Source organism: Rattus norvegicus, chromosome 20 (genome assembly GCF_021556685.1).
Source record: "Rattus norvegicus strain SHRSP/BbbUtx chromosome 20, alternate assembly SHRSP_T2T, whole genome shotgun sequence".
Lineage (NCBI taxonomy): Eukaryota > Metazoa > Chordata > Mammalia > Rodentia > Muridae > Rattus > Rattus norvegicus.
In genome coordinates, this window is record NC_141553.1 from 56,767,591 (window position 1) to 56,793,526 (window position 25,936).

The window sequence follows — 25,936 nt, forward strand, 5'->3', positions numbered from 1 at the left end:
GGATTTATCTATCTTGTAAATTTTCTCAAATAACCAGGTCTTAGTTTTGTTGATTCTTTATGTTATTCTCTTTCTAATTTATTGATTTCAGCCCTGTGTTTATTTCCTGCCATTTCCTCCTCTTGGGTGTGTATGCTTTCTTTTTTTAATTTTCTAGAGCTTTCAGGTGTACTTTTAAGTTGCTGATATGGTAACTTTCTAATTTCTTTATGAAGGCACTTAGTACTATGAACTTTGCTCTAAGTACTGCTTTCATTGTGTCCCATAAGTTTGGGTATGCTGTGTCTTTGGTTTCATAGAATTTTAAAATGGTTTATTTCTTCTCTGACCCAGTGATCATTTAGTAGAGTTGTTCAATTTCCATGAGTTTGTAGGCTTTGTTGTTTCTGTTGTTGTTGAAGTTCAGCTTTAATTGAAAATGTTTAATTTAAGATATAAGGGATTATTTCTATTTTCTTCTATCTGTTGAGGTCTGCTTTTGTTCTTTGAGGTGCTGGATAAGGTGTATTCTTTTGTGTTTGGGTGAAATGTTCTGAAGATTTGTTAGGTCCATCTGATTCATTCCTGTTCCCGTTTTTTGTTTAGTGTCTTTTTAAGCATGTCCATTGGTGAGACTGGGGTGTTAATATTTTATTAAATATTAGAATGGCTACTTGATCTTGCTTATTGGGGTCCATTTGCTGGCAAACTTCTTTCCAGCCCTTTACTCTAATGTAATGTCTACCTTTGTTGCTGAGGTATGTGTCCTGTATGCAGCAGGATCCTATTTTTGCATCCATTCTGTCTGCCTGTGTCTTTATATTGGGAAATTAAGCCCATTGATATTGAGATATTAATGACCAATGATAGTTAATTACTCTTACTTTGATATCGGTGATGTTAGTATGTGGCATTTGCTTGTGTATGCTTCCTTTATTTTGTTTACAATTTATTTCCTATGGTTTCTTGCATGTAGTTAGCCTCCTAGGGTTGGAGTTTTCTTTCTAATATTTTCTGTAGGGCTCCATTAATGGACTGATGTTTTTGAAATTTGGTTTTGTCTTGGAATATTTTGTTTTCTCCATATACAGTGAATGAGAGTTTTGCTAGGTATAGTAGTCTAAGTTGGGTATCTGTGGTTTCTCAGAGGCTGTAAGGCATCTGCCCAGGCCCTCCTAGCTCATAGAGTCTCTGTTTTGAGGTTGGTTATAATTCTGATAGGTCTGCCTTTGTATGTTACGTGGACTTTTTCCCTTGCAGCTTTTAATATTCTTTCTTTGTTCTGTAGATTTAGTATTTTGACTATTATGTGGCAGGAATATTTATTCTCTTTTCTGGTCCAGAATAATCAATGCTTGAAGTGGGAATTTCTGGTTTCCTTGGAGACTCAGTTGTGTCGTGTGATGTCATTCTGGAAACTGTCTTATGAGAGGATGTTTTGCTGAAGCAGACTTGTGAGAGGATGGTTTTACTGAACCAGACATGTGAAAGGATGTTTTTCTGAGAATAGACACGTGGTCTTTTTCTGGACGCTATCTGGTGAAAGTCCATGGTGATGTTTTGCTGGAATGCATGCTCAAGAGGACATGTGATGTTTAGAAAGAGTATAAGTATAGCCCAACTGATGGAATGGCGCTCTTGCCTTGCTGGTCTTCGCTGATGCTTCACTGATGCAGATTTGCTTGTCACGACTTCATAGAGAGAAATGCACCAAAGAACTTCTGGAAGTGTTCTGGCTGCTTCTTGCTTCCTTAGACTTGTGCTGATCAGTGGAGTCTCGCCATTTCTTCTGGATTGAGTTTCTGCTGCTGATTAGAGTGAACTGGACTGCTGATAATGAAGATTGAAATTTGTCCAAATAAATATTCTCAACAGGTCCATGTTCCCCTTGTCCTGTTAACCATTTCCCTCCCCTACTTTTGATCTCTAGGCTATAAAGGAAAATTGAAAACATTTAAGAAACTTTATATTAGAGTTTAGAAAATATAAGCCTACATGCATTTTTTTAAGCTTCCTTCATGTTTATAGGCATCTCTTTAAGTTGGGGAAATTTTCTTCTGTGGTTTTGTTGAAAATATTGGAGCTGGGAGTCTTCACCTTCTTTTATTATTCTTAGGTTGGGTTTTTGGGGGGTACTTTTTTCATGGTATCACAGATTTCCTGGATATTTTATGTCAGGAACATTTTGACTGACATATCAATATTTTCTATTGTATCTTCTAAACATGGGATTCTCTCTTCTATCTCTTCTATTCTATCATGATGCTTGCATCTGTTTTGCTCTCTCCTAGGTTTTCCAACTCCAGGATTCCCTTGGACTATGTTTTCTGTATTGCTTCTATTTCCATTTTCAGGTCTTGAGTAGTTTTATTCATTTCCTTCACCTCTTTAATTGTACTTTCCTGTATTTCTTTAAGAGATTTATTAGTTTTCTCTTTAAAGGCTTCTACTTATTTGATTGTATTTTCCTGTATTTCTTTAAGGATTTAATTTCCTCTTTAAAGTCATCTATCATCTTTTTAAGGTTGGGTTTAAGGTCATTTTCTTGTGCTTCAGTTGTATTACAATATCCAGGGCTTGCTGTGGTGAGATACCTTTGCTCTGAAGGTGTTATATTGCCTTGACTCATTTGTATTCTTATGCTGGCTTTTAGACATTTGGTATTAGACATTTGGTCCCTGGATGTTCCTGATGCAGCAAATATTGGGAAGGTGGGCCTAATCTGGATGTTCCCTGTGCAATAGACCTCTGATGGGCAGCCTTGGACTGGATGTTTTTGGTGTAGCAGGCCTGTATGGTCCTTTTTCCGTGGGCTTTGTGGAGGCCTGGGTGTTTCTTGTTTAGTAGGCCTGGTAGAAGCCAGCTGAGTGTGGCCAGACAATGGAGCTCTCAGGAGATACCTACCTCAGGAGAGCTGCGAGTGCCACAAGGGGACAGGCAGGGGAATACAGGGTAACAGGATCTAACCTGAATGTTCCTTCTTTAGCTGGCCTGGTCTAGGGGCTCATACAATGGAGCTCCAGGGATAACACGCAGCTAGCTTGAGTTTCATTTTGTTATTTTCATGTATATGATGTAATCTGTCCCTATTACTTATTTTGTTCCATCTCTGACTCCCGCCGGTTCCCTTTCTTTTCCCCAGACCATAGTATTTGGTTAAATATTTGAGAAATGTAGTGTAAACTGTCAGCACAACAAACAGCTTATCTTAGCAAGTTACCTAGAAACTTGCCTGTTCACTGTTCATTAGCAAACATTAGATTGGCAACCTCCATACTGTTGCAAAAAGTCTGAGATGAACCATACTAAGCACCAGTATCTCTGTCTCGTTCACATGTTCAGAGTTATGTGGTATAGCTGGACTTGCTATACCACTGTTGGATTTGTTCTTAAATAGTCTATTAAGAATTGTTTACAGTGCATATTTTTTAATAGATGAGTTCCTGTCTCCCATTTTTTCAAACACAAAAGAGTTTACTGTAATAAGAAAATAGTCTATATATTCAGAGTTATTTATGCCATATATTCCTGCATATGATACTCTCAGCAATACTTCTGCCTAAAAAATCTTAAGCCCAGCTCTCTGATGGCTGATCTTGGACACACAATGCCTAAAATCACAAGTCATTCAGTTTTCACTAACTAGGACCTTTTTAAACAGGCTATCTCCATGGTTCACTTCTATAGGTATTGGTTAATATCACTGCTTTAGTGGAGATGCGCACACACACACACACACACACACACACACACACACACACACACAAAATGACTGTCAGTGTTCTATATGTCCTTTATGCTTGTCTCTTGCGAATAGCAGTCTTTCTTAAGACTTCTTACTGGGAAATGGCATCCATGCCTAGGTGACTGAAAGGGCAGTAATACCAGTTGACTCTTCTTGTCCCATATATGCAGCAATAGAGGTGGTGGATGGAGGGGACTTGAGAAGTAACTTTCCCTGATCACTTGACTCCTACCAGAGAGAGAGGAACTGCGCCCTTCCCCCACCCCCGCCAGTGAAGAAGTTCTCCAAGCTGCCTCACATGGTGTTCTCAAACAACAAAAGGTTATAGTAAGGTACTGGATGCTCCTGGGATCAGAAACATTTTCTTCTCTTGTTGCTCCCAGTCCATCTGGCTGATGGTGCTACTTCTGGCTCTGGTGTTATTACTTCTCTGTCAATCAGCAGAAGCCTCTTCCATCAAGGAGAACTGTGTGTCCCTCTTCCATCTACTATGTTAGGGCTTGAGGGGCATGCCCTGCCCTATGCACGATGCAAATGAAGCGGGCCTCAGGCTTTGTTACTTGTTGAGTGCGGTCCTAGGAGTCCTTTGGTAGCCCCAACACACAGTCATACAGGCAGCAAAGACACCAGACTTTCTCAGCCTGATGCTTGGGGACACAAAACTGTAGTAAAAGCAATATCCCATGCATGGAAGATCTTCTGAGGCCTCTTTTCCTGTTGATGACCACCATACCTTGGTACCCTATTTATGGATTTTTGAGTTCCATGGAGCACCTCACTTGGCTGGCACAATTGTGGTATTAGCAGCCATCTTGAAACTGCCTGACTCTCTCCTGTGCATATCTGCATCCTCAGAAAACTTCTCCCTACTCTCTAGTATCATGATCCATAAATCACAGTGCCTCCAAGTGCATTGTTACCACAGCTGCCTCCACAGCCTTTTTAACCCACAGTCAGGATTTTGTTGTTGGCTAGGCATGCTTCTTTTGGATTAGCAGGCAGTAACAAAAGTTCCTGGGCCTTTTATGACACCATTCTTCAGGGTTTTCCAGATCCACTTTTTAAACAGGGCCCTGGGTGCAGTCTGACACTAGCCACTATGTCCCTGGGGCATAACTGAAGAGGAGGGGCTGAATTCTCTTTCTTGTACAGCAGGACCCTTCTTGCTGGAGAATGGAGTCAATCTATTCTATAAGGTCATGCTGTCCTTTGAACCAGCTGCAGTCATTTGGTGGAGCTGTCCTGTAAGGTTTTCCTGAAGTGAGGTTTGTGAAGGAAATTATTTTAACTTTTCACTGGGTATGTTGGTGCCCTTATACTGGGCTTCTTCCACAGAGGCATGATGAGATAAAACAACCTGTGAGGACACTTTGCTCTTTCAATTGTTAGAGCCAGCTTTGGATACTTCCATTGATGACTGGTTAGAGTAGATTTCCAGTGACAAATCCTCTGAAGACTCTCTGTTAGAGCTTTTCTCCAAGGCATCACTTCTCTCTATCTCCCCTGAGGTGCTGCTCATGAAGCGAGCCTTGTGGAAAAGCTGGGGACAGAGTCTGAATGGGAGTTGTCTTGTTCAAGCAGTTCAAAGTGGGTTGCATACTGTACCTCATTCTACTCTTTTGTCCATTCTTAACACTTTCATGTAGAGTGGACAAAATGAAGTTAAGAAAGGTAGGGACACTAGATCCCTTCCTTATAACCCTTTGTTGTATAATGCTTGGCCCTGTATGCTTCTAGGTTTGATCCCAATGCCTGGGCTTAAGGGTTTTTTTTTATTGAGAGTATTTTTTTTATTAAGTTGTCTCCCCAGGGTTACTGTTGTCCAAGCATAAAATATGTAGCCATTACATAGTCAAACTTTTTCTCTCATAAACTTTCCTTTTTCTCGAATTGCTTATATCCTATGATACTCATGATGACCATTAAAGGGGGGTCTGGGTGGCTGTCAGTGTTCTCTCTAAGGGAACTGGAAGAGACTTCATTGCCAAGCTTCAGCCATTGAAAGCTCACAATATCATGTACTGTTGGCTGTTGTCCAGGGTTTACAGTTAGTAAACAACTTAGCAATCACGTCCCAAAGATCTGATAGCAGCTTGAATTTTACAAACTACTTTCCTGCCAAGATCTTCTGCTTTAGTTCTTCACAGTCATTCCCCTGGAAAGGGTCTCTCTCTCTCTCTCTCTCTCTCTCTCTCTCTCTCTCTCTCTCTCTCTCTCTCTCTCTCTCTCTCTCTGCTGATAGTAGAGCGCAATCTCCAAGCTCCAGACATCAATTGCACACCCATCATACCCTTTACCTTTAGAGAGTTCTGGCGTGCAATAAGAGAGGGTCCCACAGAAAGTTGCTAGCTTCTGGCCCATGATAATCTTGGTGCCCAATCTGAAATCATTAAGTTTTATATTTTCTTTGCTGTCCACTAAAATATTTTCAGGCTTTAAATCCCTGTGGGCAATCCCTTTCTGGTGACAATACTGGAGGGCATATACCATCTGTTTAAATAGCCTGTGAGAATCCTCCTCCGGTAGGTAGTCCAACTCCATAATTCAGCTGAATAGGTCTCCTCCCTGTTCCAGAGTCATATAAATGTTTTTGTGGTGCTGATAATGTGAAAAAGTTTAATAATATGATGGTCTAGAGTTTTTATAATTTCAATTTCTGATTTAATGAGGGTGTTCTTCCTGCCAGTTGGAAGAATTTTTATTGCTACTGTTGTCCAGGTAAGGAGATGGCTAGCCAATTTTACTTCCCCAAATGTTCCCTGGCCAAGGGTCATTAAGATTTTATAATGTTCTGTTAAAGCATTTTCATGAAAGAAGTTGGACCTTAGGTCCTGACACACTTGCTGTTTGCATTCTGTCTAAGCTTAACCCCCACACTTACCTGGCAACAGCCAAGTATGCCCGACAATATGAAAGGGGCTGCTTGCCCCCTCCTCACTCTCTTGTTCCCTCTTGCTCTCTTGCTCTCTTGCTCCTCTCTTGCTCTTACCTTCCTGACCCCACTCGATCCCTGTTCCCTTCAGCACTCTCTCTCCATGTGTTCATGGACAGCCTCTACTTCTCTCCTCTCTTCTTCTCTCTTCTTCTCTCCTCTCCTCTCTTCTTCTCTCCTCTCCTCTCCTCTCTTCTTCTCTCCTCTCCTCTCCTCTCCTCTGCCCCCCTCTCTCTCCCTTTCTCTGCCTCTACTGCCCTCTTAACTCCCCTCCCCATGCCCTGAGTTTACTCTATACTATACTGTCCTGTGACTGATCCCTCAGGGAGAAGGAATGCTTCAACATGGGCCCAAGGAGGCCTTCCCCCATACCTCACCACACCTCCATAGATCATATCCCCCCTTCTTTATCTTTTTATAAACACATCACTTGTCATCTCTTCATCGTTGTTGATAGGAATGGCCTGTGTCCACACCGATCTGTCAAAGTTCAGGCAGGTTCACAACATTGGAGTTCAAACTTCACCAGCATCTGAGTCCAAAATTTTCACCAACGTCCAAGTCCTACAGATAACTATCAAACAGCTCTCTGCATTAGAAGGACAAAAAGCAGCTCCACACAGCACATTATATGCACAGTTGTCAGCCATTGCTCACAGTGACTCTTTGTGAGGCCAGAGCAAGACATGGACCAATGAGGGATGGGCACACTCCTACATGGTCACTGCTACCAAGTACCCAATAAGAAGCAACATAAGGGTTCATTTTGGTTCATACTCCAAGGGAACAGGGAAAGCATGGTGGCAGGAGTGGTGTGCAGTGTAGCATGTGACTGCTCACACTGCAATGGTGGTCATTACACCTCCAAAGCTAGGTCAGAAAACTGCTTCCTAGAGCTAGAACACACCCCCTGAAGCTAGATTCCAGCTTCCCAAGACTGTATCACCTGCTAGAGATCACATGTTCAGACACTAGGGTCTATATGGAACATATTAAAGGCAAAAACACAGCAAGAGCTGTCTCCACTTTAATGATAATAAAAACAGGAATGATAGTAATGATAATATACTTTATACATTATTGGGTATAGACTAATATTTACTGGTAAGAAAGTAAACCTAGAGGATGCTCTAATGCCCTTTGCAGATAGGACCAAAAATATTGTGGTAACATCTGGCTGTAAAAGACCTCAACATATCTATGGTTAAATTACTTGTTCCTCTCTTTAAACTTGACTTGGTATCCAAAATATGTCCCTCACTGTCATTGTGCTGCTGTAAATATTCTGTTTTTTCAAACACTGTAGAATAAGTTACCAAAGTTTGTGGGACTGAGAAGAAGACAATTTGGTCACAACTTACCCCAAAAGACTATTTTGTTGTTGTTACATTGTTTTATTTACATTCAAAATGTTGTCCCTCTTCCCAGTCACCCCTCCAAGAGTTCTTCACACCATCCCACTTCTCCTTTGCCTCTGAGAGAGTGCCCCCTCCCCATACCCTCACCCCCTCAGCCACTCATCCACCCTCACCACCCCCCTTCCTAAGGGCATCAAGTCTCTACAGGATTACATAAATCCTCTCTCCCTGAGGACAGACAAGGCAGTCCTATGCTAAATATGTTCCAGGGGCCACAGACCAGTCCATGCTTGTTCTTTGTTTGGTGGCTTAATCTTTGGGAGCTCCCAAGGGTTGGGTTAGTGGATAAAGTTGGTCTTTCTAAGGGGCTGCCATCCCCTTCAACTCCCTCAATCCTTCCCCTAACTCTCCCATAATCCAAGGCTTGGCTAGAAATCTGTAAATATCTGCATCTGTCTCAATCAGCTGTTAGTAGAGCCTCTCAGAGGAAAGCCATGCTATGCTCCTGTCTGCAAGCACAACATGACATCAGTAATAGTGTCAGGGTTTGGTGCTCGCCCATGTGATGGATTCTCAAGTTGGGCCTTTCCTTCAATCTCTGCCCCATTTTCTCCCTGTATTTGTTTTAGACAGGAATAATTCTGAATCAAAAAGTTTGAAGGTAGATTGGTGACCCCATCCCTCCACTAGGGGCCCTGCCTATCTAATGGAGGTGGTCTTCAGGTTCTATCTCCCCACTGTTGAGCATTTTGGTTAAGGTCATCACTATTGAGTACTGGGAGCTTCACATCCCAGATCTTGTTTCCCCACATTGTCTTTCACCCTCTACAGCTGCATATTTCCATTCATTCTTCTAGCCCTCTCGGATTCTCTCCTGTGCACCCCCACTATCCAATCCTGCCCCCATTTTCCATTTCCCTCCCCTCCCCCACCAAGAATCCTCCCTCCCTCTATTTTCTATGATTATTTTGTTCCCCTTCTAAGTGGATTTCAGGTATTCATACTTGGGCCTTTTGTTTTGTTTTCTTTTACTGGATATTTTCTTTATCTACATTTCAAATGTTATCCCCCTTCCTGGTTTCTCCTCTGGAAACTCCCTATCCCATCACCCAACCCCTTCCTCCATGAAGTTGCTCCCCACCCACCCACTGCATCCTGCCTCTCCTATCTGATTCCCCTACACTGGTGCATCAAGCCTTCACAGGACCAAGGGCCTCTCCTCCCATTGATGTACAAAAAGGCCATCTTCTGCTTCTTATGTGGCTGGAACCATGGGTCACTCCATGTATACTCTTTGGTTGGTGGCTTAGTCCCTGGGAGCTCTGGCATGTCTGGCTGGTTGATATTGTTCTTCCTGAGGGGTTGCAAACCCCCTCAGCTACCTCAGTCCTTTAACTCCTCCATTGGGAACCCTGTTCTCAGTCCAATGGTTGACTTCAAGCATATGCCTCTGTATTTGCCAGGCTCTGGCAGAGCCTCTCAGGAAAAAGCTATAGCAGGCTCAGGTCAGCATGTACCTCTTGGCATCCCCAATAGTGTCTGAGTTGGTGACTACATATGTGAAAGGATGGCCTTTCCTCCAGTCTTTGCTCCACATATAAGTAATACACATGAGTAACATATAAGGGCAGACCTATCAGAATTACACCAGAATTCTCACCAAAGACTGTGGGCCTTCTTTCTTGTTAAACTTCTTATGGTCGATGGGTTGTATCTGGGTATTCTGTACTTTTTGGCTAATATTCACTTATCAGTAAGTACATACCATGTATGTCCTTTTGGATCTGGAATACCTCACTCGGCATTATATATTCTTGTTCCATCCATTTGCCTGCAAATTTCATAATATTCTCATTTTTACTTTTTTATTAGACATATTTCTTTACTTACATTTCAAATGTTATTCCCTTTCCCAGTTTCCTGTCCCCCCATCCCCTCCCCCTTCCACATATGGGTATTTCCCCCATCCATCCCCCTTACTGCCCCTCCCTGTACTGGGTGTCCAACCTAGGCAGAACCAAGGGCTTCCTCTTCCACTGGTGCCCCAGCAAGGCTACATATACAGTTGGAGCCCTAGGTGAGTCCATGTATAGTCTTTCAGTAGTGGTTTAGTCCCTGGAAGCTCTGGGTGGTTGGCATTGTTGTTTTTATGGGGTTGCAAGATCCTCCAACTCTTTCAATAGTTCCTCTAATTCCCCCCAAGGGGGTCCTGTTCTCAATTCAGTGGTTTGCTGCTAGCATTCACCTCTGGATTGGACATGCTCTGGATGTGTCTCTCAGGAGAGATCTATATCCAGTCCCTTTCAGCATGCATATTTTAGCTTCATCAATCTTATCTAGTTCTGGTGGATATATATATATGGGCCATATGTGGGACAGGCCCTGAATGGCTGTTCCTTGAGTCACTGCTCTAAACGTTGTTTCCATATCCCCTCCTATGGATATTTTAAGGAGTGGAAGCATTGCATTTTGGTCATCCTTCTTCTTGAGCTTCCTGTGGTCTGGGGATTGCATCTTGGGTAATTTGAGCTTTTTGGCTAATATACACTTATCAATGAGTGCATACAAAGTGTGTTTTTCTGTTGTTGAGTTAGCTCACTCAGGATGATATTTTCTAATGCATTCCATTTCCCTGTGAATTTGACGAAGTCATTGTTTTCGATAGCTACTCCATTGTGTAGATGTACCACATTTTTTTAAATCCATTCTTCTGTTGAAGGACATCTGGGTTCTTTCCAGCTTCTGGCTATTATAAATAAGGCTAGTATGAACATATTGGAGCATGTGTCTTTGTTGTATGTTGGGGCATCTTTTGAGTATACGCCCAGGAGAGGTATAGCTGGGTCCTCAGGTAGTTCAATGTCCAATTTTCTGAGGAAACTCCAGACTGATTTCCAGAATAGTTGTACCAGTTTGCAACCCCACCAACAATGGAGGAGTGTTTCTTTCTCCCCACATCCTCACCAGCATCTGCTGTCACCTGAGTTTTTATTCTTAGCCATTCTGACTGGTGTGAGGTGGAATCTCAGGGTTGTTTTGATTTGCATTTCCCTGAAGAATAAGGATGTTGAACATTTCTTTAGGTGCTTTTTGGCCATTGGATAATCCTCAGCTGAGAATGTTTTGTTTAGCTCTGTGCCCCATTTTTTTCTTTTTTTCGGAGCTGGGGACCGAACCCAGGCTTTGTGCTTGCTAGGCAAGCACTCTACTACTGAGCTAAGTCCCCAACTCTGTACCCCATTTTTATTTATTTTTTTTTTTATTAACTTGAGTATTTCTTATATACATTTCGAGTGTTATTCCCTTTCCTGGTTTCCGGGCAAACATCCCCCTCCCCCCTCCCCTTCCTTATGGGTGTTCCCCTCCCAACCCTCCCCCCATTGCCGCCCTCCCCCCATAGACTAGTTCACTGTGGGTTCAGTCTTAGCAGGACCCAGGGCTTCCCCTTCCACTGATGCTCTTACTAGGATATTCATTGCTACCTATGGGGTCAGAGTCCAGGGTCAGTCCATGTATAGTCTTTAGGTAGTGGCTTAGTCCCTGGAAGCTCTGGTTGCTTGGCATTGTTGTACTTTTGGAGTCTCGAGCCCCTTCAAGCTCTTCCAGTTCTTTCTCTGATTCCTTCAATAGGGGACCTATTCTCAGTTCAGTGGTTTGCTGCTGGCATTCGCCTCTATATTTGCTGTATTCTGGCTGTGTCTCTCAGGAGCGATCTACATCCGGCTCCTGTCGGTCTGCACTTCTTTGCTTCATCCATCTTGTCTAATTGGGTGGCTGTATATGTATGGGCCACATGTGGAGCAGGCTCTGAATGGGTGTTCCTTCAGTCTCTGTTTTAATCTTTGCCTCTCCCTTCCCTGCCAAGGGTATTCTTTTTCCTCATTTAAAGAAGGAGTGAAGCATTCACATTTTGATCATCCGCCTTGAGTTTCGTTTGTTCTAGGGATCTAGGGTAATTCAAGCATTTGGGCTAATAGCCACTTATCAATGAGTGCATACCATGTATGTCTTTCTGTGATTGGGTTAGCTCACTCAGGATGATATTTTCCAGTTCCAACCATTTGCCTACGAATTTCATAAACTCGTTGTTTTTGATAGCTGAGTAATATTCCATTGTGTAGATGTACCACATTTTCTGTATCCATTCCTCTGTTGAAGGGCATCTGGGTTCTTTCCAGCTTCTGGCTATTATAAATAAGGCTGCGATGAACATAGTGGAGCACGTGTCTCTTTTATATGTTGGGGCATCTTTTGGGTATATGCCCAAGAGAGGTATAGCTGGATCATCAGGCAGTTCAATGTCCAATTTTCTGAGGAACCTCCAGACTGATTTCCAGAATGGTTTTACCAGTCTGCAATCCCACCAACAATGGAGGAGTGTTCCTCTTTCTCCACATCCTCGCCAGCATCTGCTGTCACCTGAGTTTTTGATCTTAGCCAATCGCACTGGTGTGAGGTGAAATCTCAGGGTTGTTTTGATTTGCATTTCCCTTATGACTAAAGATGTTGAACATTTCTTTAGGTGTTTCTCAGCCATTCGGCATTCCTCAGCTGTGAATTCTTTGTTTAGCTCTGAACCCCATTTTTTAATAGGGTTATTTGTTTCCCTGCGATCTAACTTCTTGAGTTCTTTGTATATTTTGGAAATAAGGCCTCTATCTGTTGTAGGATTGGTAAAGATCTTTTCCCAATCTGTTGGTTGCCATTTTGTCCTAACCACAGTGTCCTTTGCCTTACAGAAGCTTTGCAGTTTTATGAGATCCCATTTGTCGATTCTTGATCTTAGAGCATACGCCATTGGTGTTTTGTTCAGGAAATTTTTTCCAGTGCCCATGTGTTCCAGATGCTTCCCTAGTTTTTCTTCTATTAGTTTGAGTGTGTCTGGTTTGATGTGGAGGTCCTTGATCCACTTGGACTTAAGCTTTGTACAGGGTGATAAGGATGGATCGATCTGCATTCTTCTACATGTTGCCCTCCAGTTGAACCAGCACCATTTGCTGAAAATGCTATCTTTTTTTCCATTGGATGGTTTTGGCTCCTTTGTCAAAAATCAAGTGACCATAGGTGTGTGGGTTCATTTCTGGGTCTTCAATTCTATTCCATTGGTCTATCTGTCTGTCTCTGTACCAATACCATGCAGTTTTTATCACTATTGCTCTGTAATACTGCTTGAGTTCAGGGATAGTGATTCCCCCTGAAGTCCTTTTATTGTTGAGGATAGCTTTAGCTATCCTGGGTTTTTTGTTATTCCAGATGAATTTGCAAATTGTTCTGTCTAACTCTTTGAAGAATTGGATTGGTATTTTGATGGGGATTGCATTGAATCTGTAGATTGCTTTTGGTAAAATGGCCATTTTTACCATATTAATCCTGCCAATCCATGAGCATGGGAGATCTTTCCATCTTCTGAGGTCTTCTTCAATTTCTTTCCTCAGTGTCTTGAAGTTCTTATTGTACAGATCTTTTACTTGCTTGGTTAAAGTCACACCGAGGTACTTTATATTATTTGGGTCTATTATGAAGGGTGTCGTTTCCCTAATTTCTTTCTCGGCTTGTTTCTCTTTTGTATAGAGGAAGGCAACTGATTTATTTGAGTTAATTTTATACCCAGCCACTTTGCTGAAGTTGTTTATCAGCTTTAGTAGTTCTCTGGTGGAACTTTTGGGATCACTTAAATATACTATCATGTCATCTGCAAATAGTGATATTTTGACCTCTTCTTTTCCGATCTGTATCCCTTTGATCTCCTTTTGTTGTCTGATTGCTCTGGCTAGAACTTCAAGAACTATATTGAATAAGTAGGGAGAGAGTGGGCAGCCTTGTCTAGTCCCTGATTTTAGTGGGATTGCTTCAAGTTTCTCTCCATTTAGTTTAATGTTAGCAACTGGTTTGCTGTATATGGCTTTTACTATGTTTAGGTATGGGCCTTGAATTCCTATTCTTTCCAGGACTTTTATCATGAAGGGGTGTTGAATTTTGTCAAATGCTTTCTCAGCATCTAATGAAATGATCATGTGGTTCTGTTCTTTCAGTTTGTTTATATAATGGATCACGTTGATGGTTTTCCGTATATTAAACCATCCCTGCATGCCTGGGATGAAGCCTACTTGATCATGGTGGATGATTGTTTTGATGTGCTCTTGAATTCGGTTTGCCAGAATTTTATTGAGTATTTTTGCGTCGATATTCATAAGGGAAATTGGTCTGAAGTTCTCTTTCTTTGTTGTGTCTTTGTGTGGTTTAGGTATAAGAGTAATTGTGGCTTCATAGAAGGAATTCGGTAGGGCTCCATCTGTTTCAATTTTGTGGAATAGTTTGGATAATATTGGTATGAGGTCTTCTATGAAGGTTTGATAGAATTCTGCACTAAACCCGTCTGGACCTGGGCTCTTTTTGGTTGGGAGACCTTTAATGACTGCTTCTATTTCCTTAGGAGTTATGGGGTTGTTTAACTGGTTTATCTGTTCCTGATTTAACTTCGATACCTGGTATCTGTCTAGGAAATTGTCCATTTCCTGAAGATTTTCAAATTTTGTTGAATATAGGTTTTTATAGTAAGATCTGATGATTTTTTGAATTTCCTCCGAATCTGTAGTTATGTCTCCCTTTTCATTTCTGATTTTGTTAATTTGGACACACTCTCTGTGTCCTCTCGTTAGTCTGGCTAAGGGTTTATCTATCTTGTTGATTTTCTCAAAGAACCAACTTTTGGTTCTGTTGATTCTTTCTATGGTCCTTTTTGTTTCTACTTGGTTGATTTCAGCTCTGAGTTTGATTATTTCCTGCCTTCTACTCCTCCTGGGTGTATTTGCTTCTTTTTGTTCTAGAGCTTTTAGGTGTGCTGTCAAGCTGCTGACATATGCTCTTTCCTGTTTCTTTCTGCAGGCACTCAGCGCTATGAGTTTTCCTCTTAGCACAGCTTTCATTGTGTCCCATAAGTTTGAGTATGTTGTATCTTCATTTTCATTAAATTCTAAAAAGTTTTTAATTTCTTTCTTTATTTCTTCCTTGACCAGGTTATCATTGAGTAGAGCATTGTTCAATTTCCACGTATATGTGGGCATTCTTCCCTTATTGTTATTGAAGACCAGTTTTAGGCCGTGGTGGTCCGATAGCACGCATGGGATTATTTCTATCTTTCTGTACCTGTTGAGGCCCGTTTTTTGACCAATTATATGGTCAATTTTGGAGAAAGTACCATGAGGAGCTGAGAAGAAGGTATATCCTTTTGCTTTAGGATAGAATGTTCTATAAATATCCGTTAAGTCCAATTGGCTCATGACTTCTCTTAGTCTGTCTACATCACTGTTTAATTTCTGTTTCCATGATCTGTCCATTGATGAGAGTGGGGTGTTGAAATCTCCCACTATTATTGTGTGAGGTGCAATGTGTGTTTTGAGCTTTAGTAAGGTTTCTTTTACATATGTAGGTGCCCTTGTATTTGGGGCATAGATATTTAGGATTGAGAGTTCATCTTGGTTGATTTTTCCTTTGATGAATATGAAGTGTCCTTCCTTATCTTTTTTGATGACTTTTAGTTGAAAATTGATTTTATTTGATATTAGAATGGCTACTCCAGCTTGCTTCTTCTGACCATTTGCTTGGAAAGTTGTTTTCCAGCCTTTCACTCTGAGGTAGTGTCTGTCTTTGTCTCTGAGGTGTGTTTCCTGTAGGCAGCAGAATGCAGGGTCCTCGTTGCGTATCCAGTTTGTTAATCTATGTCTTTTTATTGGGGAGTTGAGGCCATTGATATTGAGAGATATTAAGGAATAGTGATTATTGCTTTCTGTTATATTCATATTTGATGTGAGGTTATGTTTGTGTGCTTTCATTCTCTTTGTTTTGTTGCCAAGACGATTAGTTTCTTGCTTCTTCTAGGGTATAGCTTGCCTCCTTATGTTGGGCTTTACCATTTATTATCCTTTGTAGTGCTGGATTTGTAGAAAGATATTGTGTAAATTTGGTTTTGTCATGGAATATCTTGGTTTCTCCATCAATGTTAATTGAGAGTTTTGCTGGATACAGTAATCTGGGCTGGCATTTGTGTTCTCTTAGGGTCTGTATAACATCAGTCCAGGATCTTCTGGCCTTCATAGTTTCTGGCGAGAAGTCTGGTGTGATTCTGATAGGTCTCCCTTTATATGTTACTTGACCTTTTTCCCTTACTGCTTTTAATATTCTTTCTTTATTTTGTGCGTTTGGTGTTTTGACAATTATGTGACGGGAGGTGTTTCTTTTCTGGTCCAATCTATTTGGAGTTCTGTAGGCTTCCTGTATGTCTATGGGTATCTCTTTTTTTAGGTTAGGGAAGTTTTCTTCTATGATTTTGTTGAAGATATTTACTGGTCCTTTGAGCTGGGAGTCTTCACTCTCTTCTATACCTATTATCCTTAGGTTTGATCTTCTCATTGAGTCCTGGATTTCCTGTATGTTTTGGGCCAGTAGCTTTTTCCGCTTTACATTATCTTTGACAGTTGAGTCAATGATTTCTATGGAATCTTCTGCTCCTGAGATTCTCTCTTCCATCTCTTGTATTCTGTTGGTGAAGCTTGTATCTACAGCTCCTTGTCTCTTCTTTTGGTTTTCTATATCCAGGGTTGTTTCCATGTGTTCTTTCTTGATTGCTTCTATTTCCATTTTTAATTCCTTCAACTCTTTGATTGTGTTTTCCTGGAATTCTTTCAGGGATTTTTGCGATTCCTCTCTGTAGGCTTTTACTTGTTTATTAATGTTTTCCTGTGCTTCCCTAAGTGTGTTCAGGTCTTTCCTGAAGTCCTCCAGCATCATGATCAAATATGATTTTGAAACTAGATCTTGCTTTTCTGGTGTGTTTGGATATTCCATGTTTGTTTTGGTGGGAGAATTGGGCTCCGATGATGGCATGTAGTCTTGGTTTCTGTTGCTTGGGTTCCTGCGCTTGCCTCTCGCCATCAGATTATCTCTAGTGTTACTTTGTTCTGCTATTTCTGACAGTGGCTAGACTGTCCTATAAGCCTGTGTGTCAGGAGTGCTGTAGACCTGTTTTCCTCTCTTTCAGTCAGTTATGGGGACAGAGTGTTCTGCTTTCGGGCGTGTAGTTTTTCCTCTCTACAGGTCTTCAGCTGTTCCTGTGGGCCTGTGTCTTGAGTCCACCAGGCAGCTTTCTTGCAGCAGAAAATTTGGTCTTACCTGTGGTCCCGAGGCTCAGGTTTGCTCGTGGGGTGCTGTCCAGGGGCTCTCTGCAGCGGCAGCAACCAGGAAGACCTGTGCCGCCCCTTCCGGGAGCTTCAGTGCACCAGGGTTCCAGATGGTCTTTGGCTTTTTCCTCTGGCGTCCGAGATGTGTGTGCAGGGAGCAGTCTCTTCTGGTTTCCCAGGCCTGTCTGCCTCTCTGAAGGTTTAGCTCTCCCTCCCACGGGATTTGGGTGCAGAGAACTGTTTATCCGGTCTGTTTCCTTCAGGGTCCGGCGGTGTCTCCGGCAGGGGTCCTGCCGCTCCTGGGCCCTCCCCCACGGGAGCCCAGAGGCCTTATACAGTTTCCTCTTGGGCCAGGGATGTGGGCAGGGGTGAGCAGTGTTGGTGGTCTCTTCCGCTCTGCAGCCTCAGGAGTGCCCACCTGACCAGGTGGTTGGGTCTCTCTCTCACCGGGTCTGGGAGCAGAGAGCTGCTGCGGGCCGGGTGTACCCCATTTTTAATAGAGTTATTTTGCTCTCTGGAGTCTAATTTCTTGAGTTCTTTTATATTTTGGATATTAGCCTTCTATCAGATGTAGGATTGGTAAAGATCTTTTCCCAACCTGTTGGTTGCCATTTTGTCCTAATGACAGTGTCTTTTGAGTTACAGAAGCTTTGCAGTTTTATGAGGTCCCATATGTTGATTCTTGATCTTAGAGCATAAGCCATTGGTGTTTTGTTCAGGAAATTTTCCCCAGTGCCCATGTGTTTGAGACTCTTCCCCACTTCTGCTTCTATTAATTTGAGTGTATCTGGTTTGATGTGGAGGTCCTTGATCCACTTGGACTTAAGCTTTGTACAAGGTAATAAGAATGAATTGATTTACATTCTTCTACATGTTGACCTCCAGTTGAACCAGCACTATCTGTTGAAATTGCTATCTTTCTTCCACTGGATGGTTTCAAATCCTTTGTCAAATATCAAGTGCCCATAGGTGTGTGGGTTCATTTCTGGGTCTTCAATTCTGTTCCACTGATCTATCTGTCTGTCTCTGTACCAATACCATGTAGTTTTTATCACTATTGCTCTGTAATACTGCTTGAAGTCAGGGATTGTGATTCCCCCAGAAGTTCCTTTATTGTTGAGTATAGTTTTCACTATCATGGGTTTTTTGTTATTCCAAATGAATTTGCAAATTGGTCTTTCTATCTTTAGAAATAATTGAGGAGAAATTTTGATGGGGATTGCATTGAATCTGTAGATTGCTTTTAGCAAAATGACCATCTTTACTATATTAATCCTGCCAGTCCATGAGCATGGAAGATATTTCTATCTTCTGAGACCTTCCTCAGTTTCTTTCTTCAGAGACTTGAAGTTCTTGTCATACAGATCTTCCACTTGCTTGGTTAAAGTCATACCAAGATATTTTATATTATTTGGGACAATTGTGAAGGGTGTCATTTCCTTAATTTCTTTCTCAGCCTGTTTTTCCTTTGAGTAGAGGAAGGCTACTGATTTGTTTGAGTTAATTTTATACCCCAACACATTGCTGAAGTTGTTTATCAGGTTAAGTAGTTCTCTGGTGGAACTTTTGGGGTCACTTAAGTACACTATCATATATTCTGCAAATAGTGATATTTTGATTTCTTCCTTTCCAATTTGTATCCCTTTGACTTCCTTTCTCTGTCTGATTGCTCTGGCTTTGAGTACTATATTGAATAAGTAGGGAGAAAGTGGTCAGCCTTGTCTAGTCCCCGATTTTAGTGGGATTGCTTCAAGTAATTCTTCCACTTAGTTTGATGTTAACTACTGGTTTGCTGTATATTGCTTTTATTATGTTTAGATATGGGCCTTGAATTCCTGATCTTTCCACAACTTTTATCATGAAGGGGTGTTGAATTTCGTCAAATCCTTTCTCAGCATCTAATGAAATGATCATGTGTTCTTATCTGAGTTTGCTTATATACTGGATTACACTGATGGATTTCCATATATTAAACCATCCCTGCATCCCTAGGATGAAGCCTACTTGATCATGATGGATGGTCATTTTGATGTGTTCTTGGATTCGGTTTGGAAGAATTTTATTGAGTATTTTTGCATCAATATGTATAAGGGAAATTGGTCTGAAGTTCTCTTTCTTTGTTGGGTCTTTGTGTGGTTTAGGTATAAGAGTAATTGTGGCGTCATAGAAGGAATTTGGTAGTGCTCCATCTGTTTCAATTTTGTGGAATAGTTTGGATAATATTGGTATGAGGTCTTCTATGAAGTTCTGATAGAATTCTGCACTGAACCCATCTGGACCTGGGCCCTTTTTGGTTGGGAGACTTTTAATAACTGTTTCTATTTCCTTAGGAGTTATGGGGTTGTTTAGATGGTTTATTTGTTCCTGATTTAACTTTGGTACCTGGTATCTGTCTAGAAAATTGACCATTTCCTCCAGACTTTCCAGTTTTGTTGAATATAGGCTTTTTAGTAGGATCTGATGTTTTGTTTTGTTTTTTAATTTCTTCCAATTCTGTTGTTATGTCTCCCTTCTCATTTCCGGTTTTGTTAATTGGGGTACACTCTCTGTGACCTCTGGTTAGTCTGGCTAAGGGTTTATCTATCTTGTTGATTTTCTCAAAGAACCAGCTCCTGGGTTTTTTGATTCTTTGTATAGTCTTTTTCATTTCTTCTTGGTTGATTTCAGCCCTGAGTTTGATTATTTCCGGCCTTCTACTCCTCTTGGGTTTATATATTTCTTTTTGTTCTAGAGCTTTTAGGTGTGCTGTTTAAAGCTGCTGACATATGCTCTCTCCTGTTTCTTTTTGCAGGCCCTCAAAGCAATGAGTTTTCCTCTTAGTATCGCTTTCATTGTGTCCCATAAGTATGGGAATGTTGTATCTTCATTTTCATTAAATTCTAAGAAGTCTTTAATTTCTTTCTTTATTTCTTCCTTGACCAAGTTGTCATTGAGTAAAGCATTGTTCAACTTCCATGCATACATAGGGTTTCTGTCATTGTTTTTATTGAAGATCATTCTTAGTGCGTGGTGATGTGATAGGGTGCACAGAATTATTTCTATCTCCTGTATCTGTTGAGACCTGTTTTGTGACCGATTATATGATCAGTTTTGGAGAAGGTTCCATGAGGTGCTGAAAAGAAGTTATATCCTTTTGACTTAGTATGGAATGTTCTATAAATATCTGTTAAGTCCATTTGGTTCATATCTTCTATTAGTTCTCTATGTCTCTGTTTAATTTCTGTTTCCATGATCTGTCCATTGATGAGAGTGGAGTGTTGAAATCTCCTACTATTATTGTGTGAGCTGCAATGTGTGCTTTGAGCTTTAGTAAGGTTTCTTTTATGAATGTAGGTGCCCTTGGATTTGGAGCATAGATATTTAGGATTGAGAGTTCATCTTGGTGGATTTTTCCTTTGATGAATATGAAGTGTCCTTCCTTGTCTTTTTAATGACTTTTGGTTGATAGTCAACTTTATTCAATATTAGAATGGCAACTCTATCTTGTTTATTCAGGCCATTTGCTTGGAAAGCTGTTTTCCAGCCATTTACTCTGAGGTAGTGTCTGTCTTTGTCTCTGAGGTGTGTTTCCTTTAGGCAGCAAAATGCTGGGTCCTCTTTATGTATCCAGTCTGTTAGTCTATCTCTTTTTATTGGGGAATTGAGTCCATTGATGTTAAGAGATATTAAGGAATACTGATTGTCACTTCCTGTTATTTTCATTGTTAGAGGTAGAATTATGTTTGTTTTTCTCTCTTTTGGTTTCATTGCAAGGAAATTACATTCTTGGTTTCTGTATGGTGTAGTTTCTCTCCTTGTGTTAGAGTTTTCCATCTATTATCCTTTGTAGGGCTGGATTTGTAGAAAGATATTGTGTAAATTTGGTTTTGTCATGGAATATCTTGGTTTCTCCATCTATGTTAATTGAGAGTTTTGTTGGATACAGTAACCTAGGCTGTCATTTGTGTTCTCTTAGGGTCTGTATGATATCTGTCCAGGATCTTCTGGCTTTCACAATCTCTTGTGAGAAATCTGATGTAATTCTGATAGGTCTGCCTTTATATGTTACTTAACCTTTTTCCCTTACTGCTTTTAATATTCTTTCTTTGTTTTGTGCATTTGGTGCTTTAACTGTTATGTGACGGGAGGAATTTCTCTTCTGGTCCAATCTATTTGGAGTTCCGTAGGCTTCTTGTATGTTTATGGGCATCTCTTTCTTTAGGTTAGGAAAGTTTTCTTTTATAATTTTGTTGAATATATTTACTGGCCCTTTAAGTTGGGAGTCTTCACTTTCTTCTATACCTATTATCCTTAGGTTTGATCTTCTCATTGAGTCCTGGATTTCCTGTATGTTTTGGGCTAGGAACTTTTTGCGTTTTACATTATCTTTGACAGTTGTGTCAATGTTTTCTATGCTATCTTCTGCCCCTGAGATTCTCTCTTCTATCTCTTGTATTCTGTTGGTGATGTTTGTATCTATAGCTCCTTGTCTCTTCCTTAGGTTTTCTATATCCAGGGTTGTCTCCCTTTATGCTTTATTGTTTCTATTTCCATTTTCAATTCATTCACCTGTTTGGTTATATTTTCCCATAGTTCTTTCAGGGATTTTTGTGTTTCCTCTTTAAGGACTTCTACTTGTTTACTTGTGTTTTCCTACATTTCTTTAAGGGAGTTCTTTATGTCTTTCTTAAAGTTCTCCATCATTATCAAAATATGACATTTTGAATCTAACTCTTGCTTTTCTGGTGTGCTTGAATATCCAGTATTTTCTTTGATGGGAGAACTGGGCTGTGATGATGCCAAGTAGTCTTGGTTTCTGTTGCTTAGGTTCCTGCGCCTGCCTCTAGCCATTGGGTTGTCTCTGATGTTTGCTGGTATTGCTGTTTCTGAGAGTGATTTGATCCTGCTGTAGGCCTCTGTGTCAGCAGTCCTGTAGAACTGTTTTCCTGTTTTCTTTCAGCCTTTCCTGAGAATAGGTGTTCTGATTTCAGGTGTGTCAGCACTCTTGGAAACTGTCTTCCAGCTCTAGTCCCAGGCAGGTATAAAAGGGTGCTGCCCCTGATTGCTCATAGGTCCTTGCACCCAGCAGGCACAGGTAGTCTCCTCTGACTTCTCAGGAGTATCCACACTTCTGAGTGTCCAGCTCTCTCCTCCATGGGATTTGGGTGCATGGAGCTGTTTGGCCTGTACAGTCACTTGAGTTTTTGATATTAGTCATTTTTGATAGGTGTAAGTTGAAATATCAGGGTAGTTTTGATTTGCATTCCCTGGTGACTAAGGATGTTGAACATTTCTTTAAGTGCTTTTTTGTCTATTCAAGATTCCTCTGTTAAGAATTCTATGTTTAATCCACCATGATCAAGTAGGCTTCATCCCAGGCATGCAGGGATGGTTTAATATATGGAAAACCATCAACGTGATCCATTATATAAACAAACTGAAAGAACAGAACCACATGATCATTTCATTAGATGCTGAGAAAGCATTTGACAAAATTCAACACCCCTTCATGATAAAAGTCCTGGAAAGAATAGGAATTCAAGGCCCATACCTAAACATAGTAAAAGCCATATACAGCAAACCAGTTGCTAACATTAAACTAAATGGAGAGAAACTTGAAGCAATCCCACTAAAATCAGGGACTAGAAAAGGCTGCCCACTCTCTCCCTACTTATTCAATATAGTTCTTGAAGTTCTAGCCAGAGCAATCAGACAACAAAAGGAAGTCAAGGGGATACAGATCGGAAAAGAAGAAGTCAAAATATCACTATTTGCAGATGACATGATAGTATATTTAAGTGATCCCAAAAGTTCCACCAGAGAACTACTAAAGCTGATAAACAACTTCAGCAAAGTGGCTGGGTATAAAATTAACTCAAATAAATCAGTTGCCTTCCTCTATACAAAAGAGAAACAAGCCGAGAAAGAAATTAGGGAAACGACACTCTTCATAATAGACCCAAATAATATAAAGTACCTCGGTGTGACTTTAACCAAGCAAGTAAAAGATCTGTACAATAAGAACTTCAAGACACTGAGGAAAGAAATTGAAGAAGACCTCAGAAGATGGAAAGATCTCCCATGCTCATGGATTGGCAGGATTAATATAGTAAAAATGGCCATTTTACCAAAAGCAATCTACAGATTCAATGCAATCCCCATCAAAATACCAATCCAATTCTTCAAAGAGTTAGACAGAACAATTTGCAAATTCATCTGGAATAACAAAAAACCCAGGATAGCTAAAGCTATCCTCAACAATAAAAGGACTTCAGGGGGAATCACTGTCCCTGAACTCAAGCAGTATTACAGAGCAATAGTGATAAAAACTGCATGGTATTGGTACAGAGACAGACAGATAGACCAATGGAATAGAATTGAAGACCCAGAAATGAACCCACACACCTATGGTCACTTGATTTTTGACAAAGGAGCCAAAACCATCCAATGGAAAAAAGATAGCATTTTCAGCAAATGGTGCTGGTTCAACTGGAGGGCAACATGTAGAAGAATGCAGATCGATCCATGCTTATCACCCTGTACAAAGCTTAAGTCCAAGTGGATCAAAGACCTCCACATCAAACCAGACACACTCAAACTAATAGAAGAAAAACTAGGGAAGCATCTGGAACACATGGGCACTGGAAAAAATTTCCTGAACAAAACACCAATGGCTCATGCTCTAAGATCAAGAATCGACAAATGGGATCTCATAAAACTGCAAAGCTTCTGTAAGGCAAAGGACACTGTGGTTAGGACAAAATGGCAACCAACAGATTGGGAAAAGATCTTTACCAATCCTACAACAGATAGAGGCCTTATATCCGAAATATACAAAGAACTCAAGAAGTTAGACCGCAGGGAAACAAATAACCCTATTAAAAAATGGGGTTCAGAGCTAAACAAAGAATTCACAGCTGAGGAATGCCGAATGGCTGAGAAACACCTAAAGAAATGTTCAACATCTTTAGTCATAAGGGAAATGCAAATCAAAACAACCCTGAGATTTCACCTCACACCAGTGCGATTGGCTAAGATCAAAAACTCAGGTGACAGCAGATGCTGGCGAGGATGTGGAGAAAGAGGAACACTCCTCCATTGTTGGTGGGATTGCAGACTGGTAAAACCATTCTGGAAATCAGTCTGGAGGTTCCTCAGAAAATTGGACATTGAACTGCCTGAGGATCCAGCTATACCTCTCTTGGGCATATACCCAAAAGATGCCTCAACATATAAAAGAGACACGTGCTCCACTATGTTCATCGCAGCCTTATTTATAATAGCCAGAAAATGGAAAGAACCCAGATGCCCTTCAACAGAAGAATGGATACAGAAAATGTGGTACATCTACACAATGGAATATTACTCAGCTATCAAAAACAACGAGTTTATGAAATTCGTAGGCAAATGGTTGGAACTGGAAAATATCATCCTGAGTGAGCTAACCCAATCACAGAAAGACATACATGGTATGCACTCATTGATAAGTGGCTATTAGCCCAAATGCTTGAATTACCCTAGATCCCTAGAACAAACGAAACTCAAGACGGATGATCAAAATGTGAATGCTTCACTCCTTCTTTAAATGAGGAAAAAGAATACCCTTGGCAGGGAAGGATGAGGCAAAGATTAAAACAGAGACTGAAGGAACACCCATTCAGAGCCTGCCCCACATGTGGCCCATACATATACAGCCACCCAATTAGACAAGATGGATGAAGCAAAGAAGTGCAGACCGACAGGAGCCGGATGTAGATCGCTCCTGAGAGACACAGCCAGAATACAGCAAATATAGAGGCGAATGCCAGCAGCAAACCACTGAACTGAGAATAGGTCCCCTATTGAAGGAATCAGAGAAAGAACTGGAAGAGCTTGAAGGGGCTCGAGACCCCAAAAGTACAACAATGCCAAGCAACCAGAGCTTCCAGGGACTAAGCCACTACCTAAAGACTATACATGGACTGACCCTGGACTCTGACCCCATAGGTAGCAATGAATATCCTAGTAAGAGCACCAGTGGAAGGGGAAGCCCTGGGTCCTGCTAAGACTGAACTCCCAGTGAACTAGTCTATGGGGGGAGGGCAGCAATGGGGGGAGGGTTGGGAGGGGAACACCCATAAGGAAGGGGAGGGGGGAGGGGGATGTTTGCCCGGAAACCGGGAAAGGGAATAACACTCGAAATGTATATAAGAAATACTCAAGTTAATAAAAAAAAAAAAAAGAATTCTATGTTTAGTTCTGTACCCTATTCTTTAATTAAGTTATTTGGGCTTTTAGAGTATGATTTCTTCAGTTCAGTATACAATTTTGACATTAGCCCTCTATCATATGTAGGGTTAGAGAAGATCTTTTCCCAATCTATAGGTTGCCATTTTATCCTATTGACAGTGTCCTTTGCCTTACAGAAGATTTTCAGTTTAATGAGGTCCAATTTGTCAATTGTTGATCTTAAAGGCACTGGTGTTCTGTTCAGGAAATTTTCCCCTATGCCAAAGTGTTCTGAGGCTATTTCCCATTTTCTCTTCTACTAGAGCCAGTATATCTGGTTTTATGTTGTGGTCCTTGATCCACTTGGACTTGAGCTTCTTACAAGGTGATTCATTATGGATCAAACTTCATTATTACAAAAGCAGACCACCATTTGTTGAAGATGCTTTCTTTTTTCCACTGGGTGGTTTTGGCTTCTTTGTCAAAGATCAAGTGTTCAAAGGTGTATGGGTTTATTTCTTGGACTTCAGCTATATTTCACCGATTGACCTATCTATCT

General features: G+C 40.9%; 1 pseudogene; it reads right to left on the reverse strand.

Moving 5' to 3' along the window:
• Positions 1-5,003: 5,003 nt before the first annotated feature.
• Positions 5,004-7,306, reverse strand: Smokl-ps8 (sperm motility kinase like, pseudogene 8; annotated as a pseudogene).
• Positions 7,307-25,936: the final 18,630 nt, after the last annotated feature.